The sequence below is a fragment of the Hermetia illucens genome, chromosome 2 (genome assembly GCF_905115235.1).
Source record: "Hermetia illucens chromosome 2, iHerIll2.2.curated.20191125, whole genome shotgun sequence".
NCBI lineage: Eukaryota > Metazoa > Arthropoda > Insecta > Diptera > Stratiomyidae > Hermetia > Hermetia illucens.
The window spans coordinates 173,267,857-173,285,440 of NC_051850.1; the positions used below are offsets into that span (position 1 = coordinate 173,267,857).

Consider the following 17,584-nt stretch of genomic DNA (forward strand, 5'->3'; position numbering starts at 1 on the left):
TCTGTTGGAGGAGATGATGATCGACGGTCCGAAGGGAACTGACGAGCCTCTCACGCAAGTAGATCATGTTGAGGATAGCGCAGAAAAATCTGCAGCACTCGAAGTGCATCTCGGCTAATCTGCTTGTCCTCTTAGAGGAAGACATCTAGATCGCACTAATACAGAAACCCTGGGTCGGTGGCGACCGAACCATCAAAGGGCTTCAAAGCAAATATTTTAATTTATTCCACAGCGCAAGAGACGCTGATCAGGATAGACCAAGAGCATGTATTCTTGCGAGGAAGAGTCTGCACGCTTTTCTATGTCCGAACCTGAGGCGGGGGCAGAGAAGGTGTATATTTCCTCGGCTTACATGGCTCACGGCCGATCCACTAGAAGAACTATAATATCTGACGAACACCATAGCAACAAAGAAAGGAAACCTGTTGATAGGTTGCGACGCTAATGCAAGGCATACGCTTTGAGGCAGCTCAAAAATCAACGAGAGAGGTGAGTCATTTTTTGATTTTATTATTACTTCAAACCTATCGGTGTGTAACACGGGCAGTACACCAACCTTCCATTTCCCCTGCTCGGAGAACTGTGACGGTTGAGAGGAGGTCTTTGATATCACCCTAATAACCGACAATGGAATTCTTAGGGTGGAGGACTGGACAGTGTATGACCAGAGATCCTTCTCTAATCACAGTTGGATACGTTTTAGTCTACATGTGGCCGCAGAGGTCTCCAAACCCTTCAGGGACCACAGGAGGATCGACTGGAGAAAGTTTGGTCAAGTAAGTAAAAGCAAACTCTACGGGGGGCAAATTGATAAGATTGGCACGACAGATGAACTGGAGTCAAAGGTCGAGGCTCTGGAAAAGGCATTCGATACCACCTTTAAAGTCTCGTGCCCTAATAAGTACAGCAAAAAGACACTGCCACTGAAGATCTCTCCAGCCTCAGGAAGCTAACCAGAAAAAAATTCAACATCTGCTACAGGCAAAAATATTGGGCGCCATACAAGGACTTCCTGAAGAAGTACAAGTCAGCTATAAGGACCGCCAAAAGGCGGTCTTGGTTGGACTATTGTTAGAACATCGAAAGCACTAGTGAATTTGCGAGGCTCAGTAGGATTCTGTACAAGGAAAATAAGAGCCCATCCTTTCTCTAAAAAGTGCGAAGGCTTCTGGACGGAATCTTGTAGCGAAACCTTGGAGCTGCTGGTTCAAACGAACTTTACCGCCCGCGAGGAGGTCTGTGAGTCAGAACCTTGCTTGGCGGGTTTGCGGCCGCCACCGCTGTGCAAAAGTCGTCATGGCTTGTCGAGATTTACCAGAGCTGCATCTCTTTAGGATACGTACCACAGTCCTGGAGGCGCGCACGAGTGAATTTCATACAAAAGCGGGCAGGGGCGGTAATGAGTCCGCAAAGGACTTTCTACCAATCAACCTGACCTATCTCGTGCTGAACACCCTAGAGCGCATCCTGGACATTCATTTAAGGGTGATTATGCAGAGAACGCCTTTCTCTAAGTCCCAACATGCCTACCTCAAAGGAAAATCCACAGAAACCGCCGTCCACGTGGTAATTGGCACGGTTGAGCGGTCGTTGCAATACAAACAGTAGACCCTTGCTGCCTTCTTGGATATAGAAGGAGCTTTTAACAACGTCAGTACCAACGCCATCAAGGAAGCCTTCATCGGTATTGGATTGGAGGGTATCTCACGCATTGGATTATATCCATGCTGAGTACCAGGATAATCCCGTCAGATCTGGGAGGCAACCACTTGACCAGAGCTGTGAACGCTCCAGGGTGGCGCCATCTCACCGGTGCTCTGGTTAATAGTAATGGACAAAATTTTACGTACATTGGACAGCAGCGGGGTGAAGGTGGTGGCGTATGCCGACGACTTGGTGATATTACTATCAGAGGTGTGCCTGTGGGCCGCAAGATGCGGACTCAGCATAAACCCAATCAAAACGCAACTGATGCTATTCACCACCTAGACAAGGATACCTGAATTCCATCTACCACGGATCTAATGTAAAGTATCTGGGTATAATCCTGGATCCAAAGCTAAATTGGAGATTGAACATAGAACTGAGGGTTAAGAAGGCCTGTATAGCCTTCTATGCCTGCGAGAGAACCTTTCCAGGCCGAGGTGGATCATAACGCACGCCTCTATTGTATGGTGACATACTTTGAGAAAAAAATACAATAGGATGAAGTTTCGATTTCCATATTGACTGACAGCCAAGTGGCGATCAAGGCCTTGTACTCAGCGACGACATCTTCCAGGCTGGTAGGGCAGTGCAGAGACGCGCTGAACCCTCTGGGTGGCATGCTCAAGGTCACTCTCCTATGGGTCCCCGGGCATAGGAACATAGAAGGGAAGGAGCGGGGTGACGGATTGACCATGCATTCAGGATTACGGCGGTCTGCACGGGGCACTGGCCCATAGGGGACCATACCGCCAGGCTCGGCATACCCTGCAATTCGCATTGCCGAAGCTGCGGAGAAGGAAGGGAAACCCTCATGTACTTTCTCTACGATTGCCCAACTATAGCTAGAGTCAGGCTACGGACACTGGGTATACCATTAGAGATATTAGAGAGATTTCTAGCTGCAGGGGCTGGCTCTGAAGATCCGAGCCGGCTGGACTCTGCCTCCCTGCTCCCATAACAACGGTCACGGCCTTAGGAGTTTGTGGCATCAAAACGGCGGACCACAGTGCTAATTGGGCTACACGGAGCGGCCATTGTTCAGCTATTTAGAGCTACCGCATTCAATATGTGTAATATGAAGCGCTATAAAGGTGAGTGCGCGAGAAAATCTTCAGGTTGACTTGCAGGAATGTGTGCAGGTCAAGTGGCAATTGGTTATATGAGAAGGCATAGGATCTAAAGGTGATAACTCTTCCCCCTTAAAAAGCTGTGTCCTACAGGTTAAAAAGGCAAAGGGTAAGTATAGGGGATATTGTGGTGCAGGCGGAACATTTTTAAGGTAAACACATCCGATTTATTCGGAAAGGGCTAGACGAAAATTGCTAACAGTGTGTGATCTGTTGTTCAAGTGGTGCCATTTTATGTTAAGTTTAAGGGTGGCTCTCCATACATGTGAATGGAGAGTGCATGCAATGTGTCCATGTAGGGTATTAAATGAAAGGGAATAGTGCTTTTCGAAACTAGTCTCATATTTGATGACATAGGGGAGTGAGGGTAAGGTAAGGTAAGGAGGTTGGTAAGGTTTTCTTCAATGAAGCATCTACACATTCTCTATCTCTGGAGAATGTTCTCACATTCGCATAAGCCTGCGAACGCCGTAGGCAATAGTTGAATTGTCTCAAAGCAAAGGAGGAATTGCAAAATTTAGTTGAATGTTCAATTCCCGGCTACTACGTCAAACAGGATAAGTTCTTTTTGAAAAATCTGGAGATTTTATCGGAAAATGATATTCAGCGATGCAAAACTGCGTTGGACCGAGTAATCAGCAAGTTGACGAAAGAGCTTTGCGATATGGAAACTGAAATCTGGGAGACATCTACAGCTTCACGGTATGGAGACATTTTATTCGCAGAATCTTTCCCTGCATTTATTCCAGGGAGAGATCCTTCCATTAAATTGGTTCCGGTCCCATTTTTCTCAAAAGAACATAATTCCATAATGTTTCATCTTGTCAGTCCCGACGGTGGATCTTATGTTAGTAACGCTGAGAAGTATAATTGCTGCGAGGTTGGTACTATTTCGGAAAAGTCACTATAAATCATAAGGAGGAGGCAATGCAAAGCTGATTGGTATTATATTGGTAAATTTTATAAATTGTAACTTCTCTAAATAAATATTTAAATTAAATGTACATTAGTTTTCGGTTTTATTAATTTGCTTGAGAAAGGTATACTCTCTGTTGGCTTAGAGAAAAGTGTCTACGGATGCATGCAGAGATACTTTTCAATTTTCTGTAGCAATGCTATACACTTGTCGTTTTCTTCTTTTCGTGCTGTTCCACCTTAAAAAAATTCCGCAAAGATTCCACAGAAATATAAAAATCGAGTAGTATGAATCTGTGCTCGACGGTTGGCCTTTGTATAATCATCATCAATGGCGCAACAACCGGTATCCAGTCTAAGGCTGCCCTAATAAGGAACTCCAGGCATCCCGGTTTTGCGCCGAGGTGCACCAATTCGATATCCCTAAAAGGAGGAAGATAATCGACGAAAAGACCAACTTATCCTGCATCGCAAAGCTCACCGGCACCATAACTTGTGGTATGACAACACTGAAGTCTAACGAAAGTTATCATGACATTCTGAGAGATTTTGTCGACGTCACAATTCCATCTGACGGAGCGAAAGTGATGGCTCATGATATCTACCACCATATCTGACTAAAGGACCGCCTGTTTTTGACCGACCCAGACGATTAACGCCCGAAAAACTGCGCGAAGCAAAGGCCGAATACATGCTACAACAGGGAGTTTGCCAACCATCGAGTAGCCCATGGGCGAGCCCATTACACATGGTACGGAAGAAAAACGGACAATGGAGACCATGTGGAGATTATCGGCGTTTGAACGCTATCACCGTCCCAGATAAGTACCCCATCGCTCACATTAGTGACTTTGCTCACAAACTGAGTGGATGCAAGGTATTTTCCACGACTGATCTGACGAGAGCATAGCACCAGATTCCTGTCGCACCCGAGGACATTCCCAAAACAGCTGTCATTACTACTTTTGGGCTTTTTGAGTTCCGAGTAATGACGTCCGGTGTACGTAATGCCACACAAACTTTCCAGCGGTACATTAATCATGCACTCCGCGGATTGGACTTTTGCTATGCATACATCGATGACATTCTTATCGCTTCTAAATCGAACGAGGAGCATCGGAAGCACTTATTGACGATATTTAATCGACTCCGTGAATACGGATTATTCATCAATGTCGATAAATGCAGCTTTGGAACATCTTCTGCCGAATATTTAGTATATTTGGTGAGCGAAAATGGCATCAAGCCCCTTCCAGGACGAGTGGAAACCATTTTGAATTTCGGAAAACCGTCAACAATTGCCGATTTGCGACGATTTCTAGGAGCTGTTAATTTCTATAAAAAATCGTTGCAGAATGCAGCCGAAATTCAAGCACCTCTTCACGAGTATCTCATTGGTGCAAGAAAACGGGATAAACGCAAAATCGAATGGAATCCACGAGCAGATGTCTCAATTGAAAAGTGCAAACAGCAAATTGCCAACGCTGCGTTACTACGACATCCCATTGAGAATGCACCATTGGCCATCAAATCAGACGCATCGGACACGGCTATAGGAGCAGTTCTCGAACAGTGGAACAACGATGTTTGGGAACCGCTCGGGTTCTTTTCGAAGAAGTTCTCCGATACACAACGTAGGTACAGCACTTACGATCGAGAACTCCAAGCAATCTACAGTGCAGTCAAGTTTTTTTGCTACATGGTCGAAGGTCGTCCGTTATTAATCAAAACCGATCATAAGCCGATAACGTTTGCCTTCCAACAGAAAGCCGATAAAGCTAGTCCACGGCAATTAAGGCAACTGGACTATATCGGCCAATTCTCGACCAATATCATATACGTCACTGGCGAGGAAAACGTTACAGCAGACGCCTTGTCCCGAATTAGTGCTGTTACATTGCCGGTTGCCATAACGCCCGAAGAATTAGCTACAGCGCAACGAAACGATGAGGAACTCCAACATCTACTGCGTTCTGAAACGACCTTGGATTTGAAAAAGTTGCGAGTTGACGACAAGGATACAATCTTGTACTGCGACGTGTCAACTTCCCAAATACGGCCGTATATCCCAATACTTCTCAGGAGGAGAATATTTGAGATTACTCACCGACTATCTCATCCAAGCGGACGCGTCACGAAGAAGCTGATTTGCCGAAAATATGTCTGGCCTAGTATGTCCAAGGACATTCTCGAGTGGGCACGAACATGTCTAGCGTGTCAACGGAGTAAGATTGGACGACATGCAAAACCATCGCATGGCCAAATCGATATGCCGGACACGAGATTCAGTCACGTACATATCGATATTGTCGGACCGCTAACGCAATCACAAGGTCACCCGAGATGGCCTGAAGCGGTTCCGATACGATCAATTACGGCAGATGTTATCGCAGACGCATTCTACACCAACTGGATTTCACGATTTGGAGCACCTACTATATTAACATCGGACCAAGGATCCCAGTTCGAATCCTTAATCTTCCAGTCGCTGACACACTTAGTGGGTTGCAAAAAGATTCGAACCACTGCATACCATCCTGCTTCTAACGGATTGATTGATGGCACTGATCGATGAAAGCAGCTATTATGTGCCACAATAACCGTGAATGGGTCGAAGTTTTGCCAACGGTTTTGCTCGGTCTTCATACAAGCGTTAAGGAGGATATTGGCGCAACAGCTGCTGAGCTAGTCTATGGGACAACGATTCGCATTCCTGGAGAGTTCTTTCTTGACGTTGAGAAATTTCGTCACCATATGACGCAAGTTCGTGCAACGCCAATCTCTCGACATGATAGAAGGAAGGTGTTCGTCCACAAGGATCTTTCTACATGCTCACACATGTTCGTGCGGATTGATCGAGTGAAGAAGCCGCTAGAGCATCCGTACGAAGGACCATATAAGGTGTTAGAAAGACTTTCCGACAACGTTTTTAAAATGGAAATTCAGGGCAAAGCAACAAATATCAGCGTCGAGCGACTAAAACCTGCCTATTTGGAAGTAACATCTGATCCAACGGAAGCAGCCCAACGACCAATAAGTTTGGCTCCCAATACGTTTGTAGGACCAAGAGCGAAACCAGCGAGTGAGAGGCGAGTAATACTCGATACGTAGTTTTCCAGCCGTTAACCGTCAAAACTACTCAGGAGCTAGCAGTGTGGCGACATGGTAATGACATGACAGCACCAACATGGCAACGCCTTTCAACAGCTGATATGCTCAACAAAGTAACGTCACTATATGGATCGGCAAAGGATATAAATTCGACGCCATCCGACTCTTTTACGACTCTTTCTCTAGACCTTCTCGGTGTTTGTAACTTAATTGTTTTTTTCGAATTTGAATAAATGGGTAGAACCTAAAAACGTACTTTTTCATGTTCCTACAAGATATGTTTAAGTGTCGCCATCTATTGACAAAATACGACATTACTTTTTCCTCAACAAAGCAAAGTTTTTTGATATTTGAAGTCATTCGGAAATCACATGCTACATTTATGCCGATCGCTGTAATAAAACTCGTATTTATCGGTCCGAACGACTTCTATGGTCAAAAATTCGTATTTATCCAGTTGTTCACGTAAAACTTCTAAAGAAAGCCAAACAGGTCGGGAAACCGTAAGCTGGGCGCTTCAGGTATGAAAGGTTTTGTTTGCTTCTTCTGTGAGTATATTTGAGTGTAGAACTATTCCATTTCTACGTAGCCTGTTATGTATATGCATTTAGCATACCAGATTTAGTACTTCGGGTTGTAAATTTACATGGTAAAGACAACTTTGAGTTACTGTAACTTTGTTACTAATGGTATGATGAGAATATGCTTCATATTATATTTTACACTACTACCAACTTTTATAAATCTGGGATAAACTCAATTTTCCTAAAAATATGGTGATATACTATTATTAACTTAATTTGAACAGATATCGATATGGAGAGTATTTTTGAAGCCTGGTTTTTTTGGTTGGGCAGTTTCTGAGAAAACGTCCTTTAAAAAAATCAGACTGCATGTTTGGGCGTTCACAGTTCCCACCTTCTCACCAAATTTCGTGTCAATCAGTATAGCCGTTTCTGAGAAAAGTGCGTGTGATAGACAAACAGACAGACAAACACACACATCAGCTTCCAGATTGCTTATAGCTTGGATAGTGTGCACGGAAATGGTCGGTGGACACACAGGCGCATCCCTGCCATCAAGGAGTGGTTAGAGAGACGGCACGGTTAGATTAATTATAATCTTACTCAGTTTCTCACGGAGCATGGAGGATATCGCTAGTACCTCTTCAGGTTCAAATTAGATACCTAGGAGACCCCGTATTAAGGAAGCAAGTAAGATTCCTTTTACTTCTAGATTTTTGTATTTCAGTGAAACCTTTACGGAATGCATGGTTTTATTTAAGGGGAGCAGACGCCTCTGATTAAGCTAAAAGATTTGCCTCTGGATTAGCATCGAAGTGTGTAAGACTTCATTCTGTTGACTTGTTAGTAAAACTTTCGCGTTTGCTGCTGTTGCTCCCTGTACTTTTATAGTTCACAGACCTATTGGTTCTCCGAGGCTTCTTTCTTCCATCTGTGGAATCGCTTCTCCGCTCACGGGAGTTCGTGATAAGTCTGCGCGCGTGCCCATGTTCTTTGAGAATTCGACATGACTCGGTATGCAGCATTCTTCCGTTCCGTTGCTGGGTTACATTCACCGTCGAACCTGCTGTTCCTTGTCTTTTTCCGGCTGGGGCCAAGTATGTTTGGGGACGTATTTATGAAAACGTTCTTCAGGTGATTGTGAAGATCATTTGTTGATGCTTTAATTCAGGATCTCTGTTGGCTGCAGCTATTGCGGCATCCATTTCCCTCTTATAGTGGTCCCGTCTGAAGAGGCCCACGTATGTTTTTGGATCGCTTTCCGCGCAAACCAGGTACTTCCAACAACCATTTCGTGTGGCACCGCTAATTGAATAATCCGCAGTCCGTTATCATGTGTATTTTGGTCTAAGCTATGGGAGCCAACGTATCACCTGATAACGGGCTCCTTCCCTACATCGCTGTTAAAATCTCCAAGTATGATCATGATATCATATCTGGGACAGGCTTCGAGGGTTCGTTATACTACCTCGTAGGAGGTATCCTTCTGTGACTCTGCAGTCTTCTCTTAAGGGGCATGAAAGTTAATGAAGCTTATGTTTCCAAATGTGCTTCGCACGGGCAGAATGAATAGTCGTTCGCTTTTCTTTTCAAAGTCAATAACAGCAGGTTTCATTTTTTGACTGACTAAGAAACCTACTCCGAGCGTACGGTTTACTGGATGACCATTATAATATATGGTGTAGTGACTCTTCTCCAGGAAACCGGTCCCTGTCCAACGCATCTTCTCTAACGCTGTTACATCAGCCCTATATTGAGGCAAGGTATCGACTAGCTGCTTGGCGGCTCCATCTCTGTACAGGGAGCGCACGTTCCATGAGAAAATGCGCAAATCGTTATTCCGTTGTTGTTGCCGGGTTCGTCGTTGTGATATCTGTCCAGTCTAAGGCTCCTGTTGTGGCTTCATAACAACCCCATTTTGGAGAACCCGTTGATGCAATTTGTCCCGTTTTTAGGCGCGTTTAGTTATCTCAATACCAAGATCAAGTTGAGAATGTTCTGTGCTGGTGTTCTTTTTGTGTTGCTATATGGAAGTACCACATGGAAATTGAACTCCACTGTTACCCAAAAGTGGCAAGCTTTCGTTAATACCAGTCTGTGCCGTACCATTGGAGTGCGCTGACCTGACACTATCTCAAACGGAGAACTTGATCGGCGCACAGGCCTGCCATTCGTGTGCACTGTGATCGGATGCCAGAAGTGGCAGTGGATAGGTTACACATTCAGAGGAGGTGACAATTGCGTTGCGAGCTATGACATGTAGAGGAATCTGCTCTCCCAAGATAGCCGACGGTTGGAACACCCCAAGGGCACTTAGCGCAAAACAGTAGAGAACGATTGCGAGCCTCTCCAGAAGTAGTATGGGGTGCTGAAGGACATTTCAGGTAACTTCGCGTAGGTAACACGCTATACGCCACCGAGGGATGAGTGGTAACCATATATATTGCCCGCTAAATTATCGCTAGGGATATCTACGGACACTGTCTGTAGATTCCCTGAGGAGGGTCACGAAGCTCCCATACATGTTGTGGGACAGTGTTCGGCACTTGTACAAAATAATTTGAGGCACCAGAGAGAATGCTTAATACCAGATGCCAGGTTGAAACACTTGGCAATAGGGAACATAATGAAATTCTTGGTGGTTATTGGTTTGATCGACGTATTATAGTTTAGAGGTAAGCTATACCCTTAAAAGAAAGACTCGATTCCTCGAAAATTCTACAAGAGTGTGACCCCTTAAAGTGTCGACTAACAAAGATTCATCTATAAATTTTGTCCATATCCCCGCCTCCTGCTCTCCCCCATAACTCTTCCAGCCTTACGATATGGTAATCAAAAAACATCCATTTGACTTTCCCAGTTATTCACACAGAACATCACCCCAATGCCAAATAAATCTTCGTATTAATTACTTTGTGTGGGGCATGTTGCGCTTCAATTGATACTAATCAGCGAACCGTTCAAGGAGAACAATACAGAAATTCAAACCCAGCTTCCACTGAATCCAATATTAATTACATTTGTTAATCTTCACCTCCCCCGGGAAAATTGCTTGCTAATAACCGGACCCAATCCTCCTTCCATCCAAGCATATTTTAGTCAAACAAACGATATCATTGAAAATGTGAAAAACGTGAGCATAGCGCTGAACCGTCTGGGCGGCACGCCCAAGGTCACCCTGCTCTGGCTCTCCGGGCATAGGAACATAGAGGGGAAGGAGCAGGCTGACGAATTGGCCCGGCTCTGCTCTTTTCTTGACAGCCCTTCGGTGAATACAGTCGGTGGTCCGCTGGCGACTGTCTGGGGCCGCATTTACTCGCACTACTTAGCAGCCGGGGGCCTAAGATGGCGAAGCCTTACGAGCTGTGAGACTTGACTTGTTCAAGGAGAATTTGGTCCGCTTATAACATAGCCCGATCACGAAAGCTCCTGTGCCAGACGCATGCAAATGCATGTCAGCACGTGACATTGGCGCCTAGGGGACCATGCCGCTAGGCTCGGCATACCCCACAATTCGCATTGCCGAAGTTGCGGAGAAGGAAGGGAAATCCTCATGCACTTTCTCCGCGATTGCCCAGCTATGGCTAGAATCAGACTACGGACACTGGGTAAACCATTCTTTGGGGACATCAGAGAGATTTCTAGCTGCAGGGTGGGAGAGCTGCTTTCCTTCGGCTGGACACTGCCTCCCTGCTCCCATAACAACGTTTACGGTCTTAGGAGTCTGTGGCATCAAAACAGCGCACCATAGTGCTAATTGGACTACATGGAGCGGCCACTGTTCAACTATTTAGAGCTACCGCATTCAATAACACCCTCCCTTTCTCCAAGAGTGCCCTCCTTGGCTCGGGGCTAGCCTCTTTCACCCAGTGCACTATGCATAATATGAGGCGAGATAAAAGTGAGTACGCGAGAAAACCTTCAGGTTGTCTTGCAGGAATGTGTGCAGCTTAAGTGGCAATTGGTTATATGAGAAAGCATAGGATCTAAAGGTGATAACTCTCCCCCCTTAAAAAGGTGTGTCCTACAGGTTAAAAAGGCAAAGTTACTGGATTAGGGGAAGTAAAGGGGATATTATAATGCAGGCGGAGCATTTTTAAGATAAACACTTCCGATTTATTCGAAAAGGGCTAGAAGAAAATTGCTAACAGTGTGTGATCTGTTGTTCTCTTTACATATAGCAAGTGGTGCCATTTTATGTTAAGTTTAAGGGTGGCTCTCCATACATGTGGGGTGCAACATTTTTTTTTCTTAAAATGTGTCCATGTAGGGTATTAAATGAAAGGGATTAGTACTTTTCGAAACTGATTTCATATTTGATGACAATGGGGAGTGAGGGCTCAAAATATGACCCTCAAAAAATGTAAAAAGTCTCGTTCTCCAAACCTATCCAACCGAAAAATCTGAAAAAAATCATAGTGGTTTATCTAAAAGAACCAGGTTTTGGTTTGGGTAGGGCTGACAATCCTACACGGAAAATCAAAGTTACGAAGCCACAACAAGAGCATCGGATTGGATGGATTTTACAACGATGACCAGGCAATAAGAAAACAATAACGATTTGCGCATTTCCTCATGGAATGCAGATAGCCGATGCCCTATCCCAATATAAGGCTGATGTAACAGATGGACAGGTACCGGTTTTATTATAGTGGCCATCCAGTAAACCATGTGCTCGGAGTAGGTTTCTTAGTCAGCCAAAAAATGAAACTTGCTGTTATCGGCTCTGAAAATATAAGCGAACGAACGTATGCACTCTGCGCTTGCGTGGTAAATATAGAAATATAAGCTTCATTAACGTTCACGCCCCTACAGAGGAGACTGCAGAGTGGGAGTAGGATACCTTCTACGAGGCAGTAGAACGAGCCCTGCCCCCGATATGATACCAAAATCATGCTTGGGGATTTTAACAGCCAAGTAGGGAAGGAACCCGTATTCAGGCGATACGTTGGCTCCCATAGCTTACATCAAAATACAAATGATAACGGATTACGGATTACTCAATTAGCAGTTTCACATGAAATGGTTATTGGAAGTAACTGGTTTGCGCGGAAAGCGGTCCACAAACAAACGTGGGCCTCTCCAGACGGGATCACCGAAACGCCGCCACGTCTCAGCCTCGATGAACATCGGAACATGTAAGGGGGCAGATATAGACTCGGATCACTATCTCGTTGGCATGGTGCTCCGAGCTCGAATTACAACACCACCCAGAATCCCCTCTGACAGTCAGATAAGTTTTAATACTGAAGCCATCTACAACACAGCCCTCCGCAATACCATAAGAGGGAAATGGATGCCGCATTAATCGCAGTCAACATCCTAGAGATGAAGAATCAACAAATGGTCTGAGACAAAAAGGGAGGGCTGGGAGAACCAATAAGTCTGTGAACTCGAAAAGTATAGGGAGCAACCGCACCAGGCGCAGAAGTTTTACCAACAAGTCAGCAGGATGAAGCCTTACACACCTCGATGCTCATTCTGCCGAGACAAAGAGGGAAATCTGATTGCCGCAGCTCCGAGCACTCAGGCCATTACTAGGCCCATTGTACTATCCCCGTAAGTTGCCCATTCAATGGCTTCCCGCCTACGGTGTTCGCTGGCTTTAGCGAATCTGAGAACATTCTCAAGAGGCAGAGAGTGTGCAGATTCTTCATTGAAGAAAACCTTGCCAAGGTGTCTTCGTCTGAGATCTGAGGATGCCGGGCAGCTGCATAAAAAGTGCAGGGCAGTTTCCTCCTCCTCCTCACATTGGCTGCACACAGCCGAAACCACTACCCCAATCTTTTCCATATGGTAGTTTAAGGGGTAGTGTCCCGTCAAAAGCCCTACTAGGGTTTTCATGGCCCACTTCTTAAGGGACAACAAAAATGCCGCTCTAGTGGCCCTAGGCTCCTTCACATGGATTTTCGCTTGCCGGCAAGAGTCCAAATTTCTCCACTCGGTTGCGTGAATCCTTGCAATTTCACAATTTCATTTCAGAGTAGACTTGACAGTAGATGGTCGGATTCCAAAAGCTGGTTCTGGGCCCACCATTGTGGATCCAGACCCTCGGCGAGCCAGTCTATCAGCCCCCTCATTACCGGCGATGTTAGAGTGCCCCGGCACCCGCATCAGGAATGTTTCGTTCAGTCGGCCAAGTTTCAGCAGCACCTGATGACAACTCCACACCAACTGGCTTGATATGTTGTTGCCATCTAGTGCTGATAATGCCGCCCGACTGTCGGAACAGATTCGAATGGTGCGACCCCTCCATTTTTGTCGCAGACATTCTTCTGCTGCCAATGAAATGGCATATATCTCCGCCTGGAATATGGTCGTCATTTTTCCGAGGGGTCGGGCCAGTTCTATAATCGGATTTTCCGAGAACACGCCTGCACCCGATCCATCCTCCGTGACTGACCCGTCGGCGAAGATTATTAGGTCTGTAATCTGAAAAGACTCATGGCCACTTGTCGACCATTCTTCTCTTTCGGTGATTACGACAGTGTATGTCTTTTCAAAGACGAATCTGGAAACCATATGATCGGTCGGCATCATTAGAGATTTAGACCTCAAAATTATAATTAAATTATCTCATACTTTAGTGGGTTCCGTAATTAACGGATTAATTAATCAGATTCCTAATAATAATTATGGTCTACAACTGGAATACAGCACGATCTGATTTCAAGTGCATTTCTTGGTGATCTTTTCGATCCTCCTTTTTCTTTTCTCTCAATCAGATGCACCCCTAGCCGTATTCGTCGACGCCTCAGACATCGCAGTAGGTGTTCCCCTTCACCAAAAGATGAGCCAAATCTGGGAGCCGTTGAGCTTCTTCTCCAAGAAGTCGAATACTCAACGGAATTACACCCAAGATCGTGAAGTATTAGCCGTGTACATCTGATCTTTGACAGGGGGCCATATATTCTGGTAAAAATGTATTCTATGCATATCTTGCGAAACAAATATTTCTCAATGAATAATGTTAATTTCTGGGTCAGACAGTGCAGCGCGTGCCAGAAGTGTAAAGTCACCAAGCACGTTCAGAAAAAGGTACGCTCATTCTCTCGGTTTGCAAAGCGTTTTCACAGGGCTGACTCCAGATATCCAGCTCTGCATTATGCACAATAATAGAGATGTCCACTGTCACGTGATGCAGATTCTGAGCGGGGATAGTGAATACCGCCGGTATACACTTTTTTTTGGACAAGATTTGTGCTGAATATCTAAGTGAGTATGAAAAAGCATGTACCCTTCGTATGCCCGAGATTTATTAGTGCAAAGGAACAGCTTCTCTTGAGGAAATCCTTATAAGTAATGCGGCAGGGAGGGAGCAATAAATTCTCGACGTAGTAGTAATCCGGTAGAGCTTGTAGGTAAGTCAGACAGAGGGACAGACAGACACTGAACCGAAAACAATAAGGTGTGAATCAACGTGTAATGTCGGCGTAGGCGTGTAGGCGTTACATCTTGTAGATGGAGTAAATCTCATCTGAGCTAATAGTTCTTACGATAAGACGGAAATGGATGCCCCACTAAGGAAGCGACGCTTGGGGTTTGGGGTTTAGAAAGCATTTAAAGTATTTACAGCTTTTCGGAAAAGATTCACTTTTCCATGATGGTCTCGAGAGCCCTACCCCTAATGCTGGTTTGCTCGAAATTCAGTTGCATTTCTAGCGGTGCGGTTTGTGTTACGATGTAGATAGTCCTCACTGAACAATTCAGACATTTTTCGTATAAAGTCATAAGAAAGTACTATCTATGGTGCACTTTGGAAAAAAGGTACCAAGGTACATGGTTGCAGTACACAACACTTGCCACAAGATCAGTTGCGTTTTGACTGGCTGGCAACAGACATCGAATCAGATTGAATATGTCCTCAACCGTAGTAGATTTAAAATTGGGGGGGTGCTGATTTTGGTCTTCAAAGGGACCATCATCTTATGGTTCACAACACACGATTGTGGAACTTTCTCCATATTCTAGGACTAAGGAGTCAAGCTGCAAGAGTTCACGCGGAAAATGTAAAAATTTGAATTCATGAGGGTAGGGGAACATTTTATGAAAGCGAGCGTTTCTATTGCGCTGATTATGGAAGTAGATGTCGCAGAACGCAATGATTTCAGAAATGTATACCGCATTATGAAAAGGTTGCATGTGGTCGCAAATCTTTCGATCGTCCTGTGAAAGATGTTAACGGTCGACTGCTCATCAACGATAAAGAGAAACTGCAGAAAAGATAAAAAGAATATTTCAACATGGTTTGAAACAGACCGTATCTTGTGGATGAAATCGCTAGTGACCGTAACCATACCGATAAGAACTATTCCACTGAAATGAAGTAAAGTCGCTGAGCTTAACGGTCTCCTCGCAGTGGCGTGACCTATTGTTTCGACAGATCTGCTATTTCTACTCGTACGGAAATCCTAGGAATCCGAGATCTTTCCCGGAGAGTGGAAGAAGGGGATGATTGTTAAGATTCCAACGAAGGGCATCCGTTTTGAGTGTGATAATTGAAGGGGTATCTACGTGTTTCATGCTGTTGCAAAGGTCATAGCTAAAATATTCCTGGATCGCTCCAAAGAACGTTTCGAAAGTTTGACCGATAGCAAGCAGACTGCTCTCTGATTTCCATCCCGGATCCCCCTGCACTGACCCCATCAACACCCTACCGATCATTTTAGAACATTGTGCGGAGTTTAGATGATCACTTTATCCGCTCTTCATCAATTTCAGGAAAGGTATCGATAGTGTGAACAGGGAGTGTATCTGACGTGCTCTACCCAGGAGAGATATTTTGAGTCTCGGAGGAATTCGAGATCCAAAGCAAGAAGCAAAGGCATGTATTTTGCCAACTAAGTGATGCGATTGCGTAGTGTGTTTGAGTAATGTACAAGTATGGTTAGAGCCTGTAATGATAGCAACCTTTTTCTCGCCGATCCTGCAAGTCACCTTGATGGCTTCAAATACGGCGAAAAGTTCAGACTTCAAAACCGAACTGACATCTCAGGAAAACCGTCAGACTTGTATCTCATGCGGTCCAACCACCACACAGGCAGACCCATCACGCATGAACGCAGCATCAGACGCCAGGACCAGAAAACTCCTTGATTTGGGGCCCTCCACCACCCTGCCACATGTAACCGCCACCGCGAATTACAGTGTCAAACAAGCTGCAGAATGACTTATAGATCGAGGAAAGGCGATTTTCAGCAGCCGGGTTCTGAACTACCAAATGGTTTTGAGTTTCTTTCCTTTAATTCAAGAAGTCCTTTGGCTGCCAGGAGGGGCCTTTTTGAAAGAAGAGGCGGCTCGTTGACAGAAGCGGGTATACTGGGGTATTTTTAGTCAGCCCTAATCATCTTCTCAGGATACAAGCAGATATTGAGATGAGTTTGTTTTCAAAATATTTTGGCGAATTCATAGCGGACATAGCAGCATGTTCTACAGTGGGCCTTACTACAGATCTATAGAGATTGATGGCTTTACTGATTGTGAGACCCCAAGATAAACTAGTTGAAAAATCACTTGCCTGCCTTTGCGGCTTTAGGAATAATGGAGTTCAAGTGGTCTCTAACCGAACTCGTTTTCGTTACCTCCCTGTCTGAAAAGGTAATGGTTTCGACATGGGCAAGGGTAAGATTATTAATTTTAATGAGCCGTGGGGGGGGGGGGGTGTGACCTGCTTCTCTTGATGGATATAGATTGGCATTTGGTTATGTTGATTGGTAGACTCAACTTTCGGGATTCATCAAAAAACGCATTTGCCTGCTTTTGCCAACATTTAGATGTCGACAACCAATCATCTCCGCATATTGGAAGACTTCAATGCTATCACAGCATTTATTATGCAGGGATGTTGTATAGATGTTAAACAACGTTGGACTTAAAATGCATCCTTGGTGAATGCCATTTCCAACTTAAACGCTGTCCAGTCTTAGGATATCAGGATAGCAGCAGGAAAGCGGAAATGTGACATTATGTCGCAGAGGGTGGCCAGATGAATCTTCTCATAGGCACTCTTTGTCTGCCGAATAGTCACAGCAGTTAGCAGGCAGGATTTTGTAGTAGCAAAGTGCGTCAGGGCTGCATCATGCCACCGTCATTAGTTCTTCTTGTTATCGGTAACGTTTTTCATGCTGCCTTGTACGAAGGATGTGAAGGAGTTCAATAGATAATGACATCTTCCCTCAAACACCTTGACTACGCTGATGA

General features: G+C 44.9%; 1 protein-coding gene across 1 annotated transcript in view; it reads right to left on the bottom strand.

Moving 5' to 3' along the window:
* Nucleotides 1-17,584, bottom strand: part of LOC119647676 (cilia- and flagella-associated protein 298) — a 300,430-nt gene that overhangs the window by 129,438 nt on the left and 153,408 nt on the right. The window lies entirely within an intron of this gene.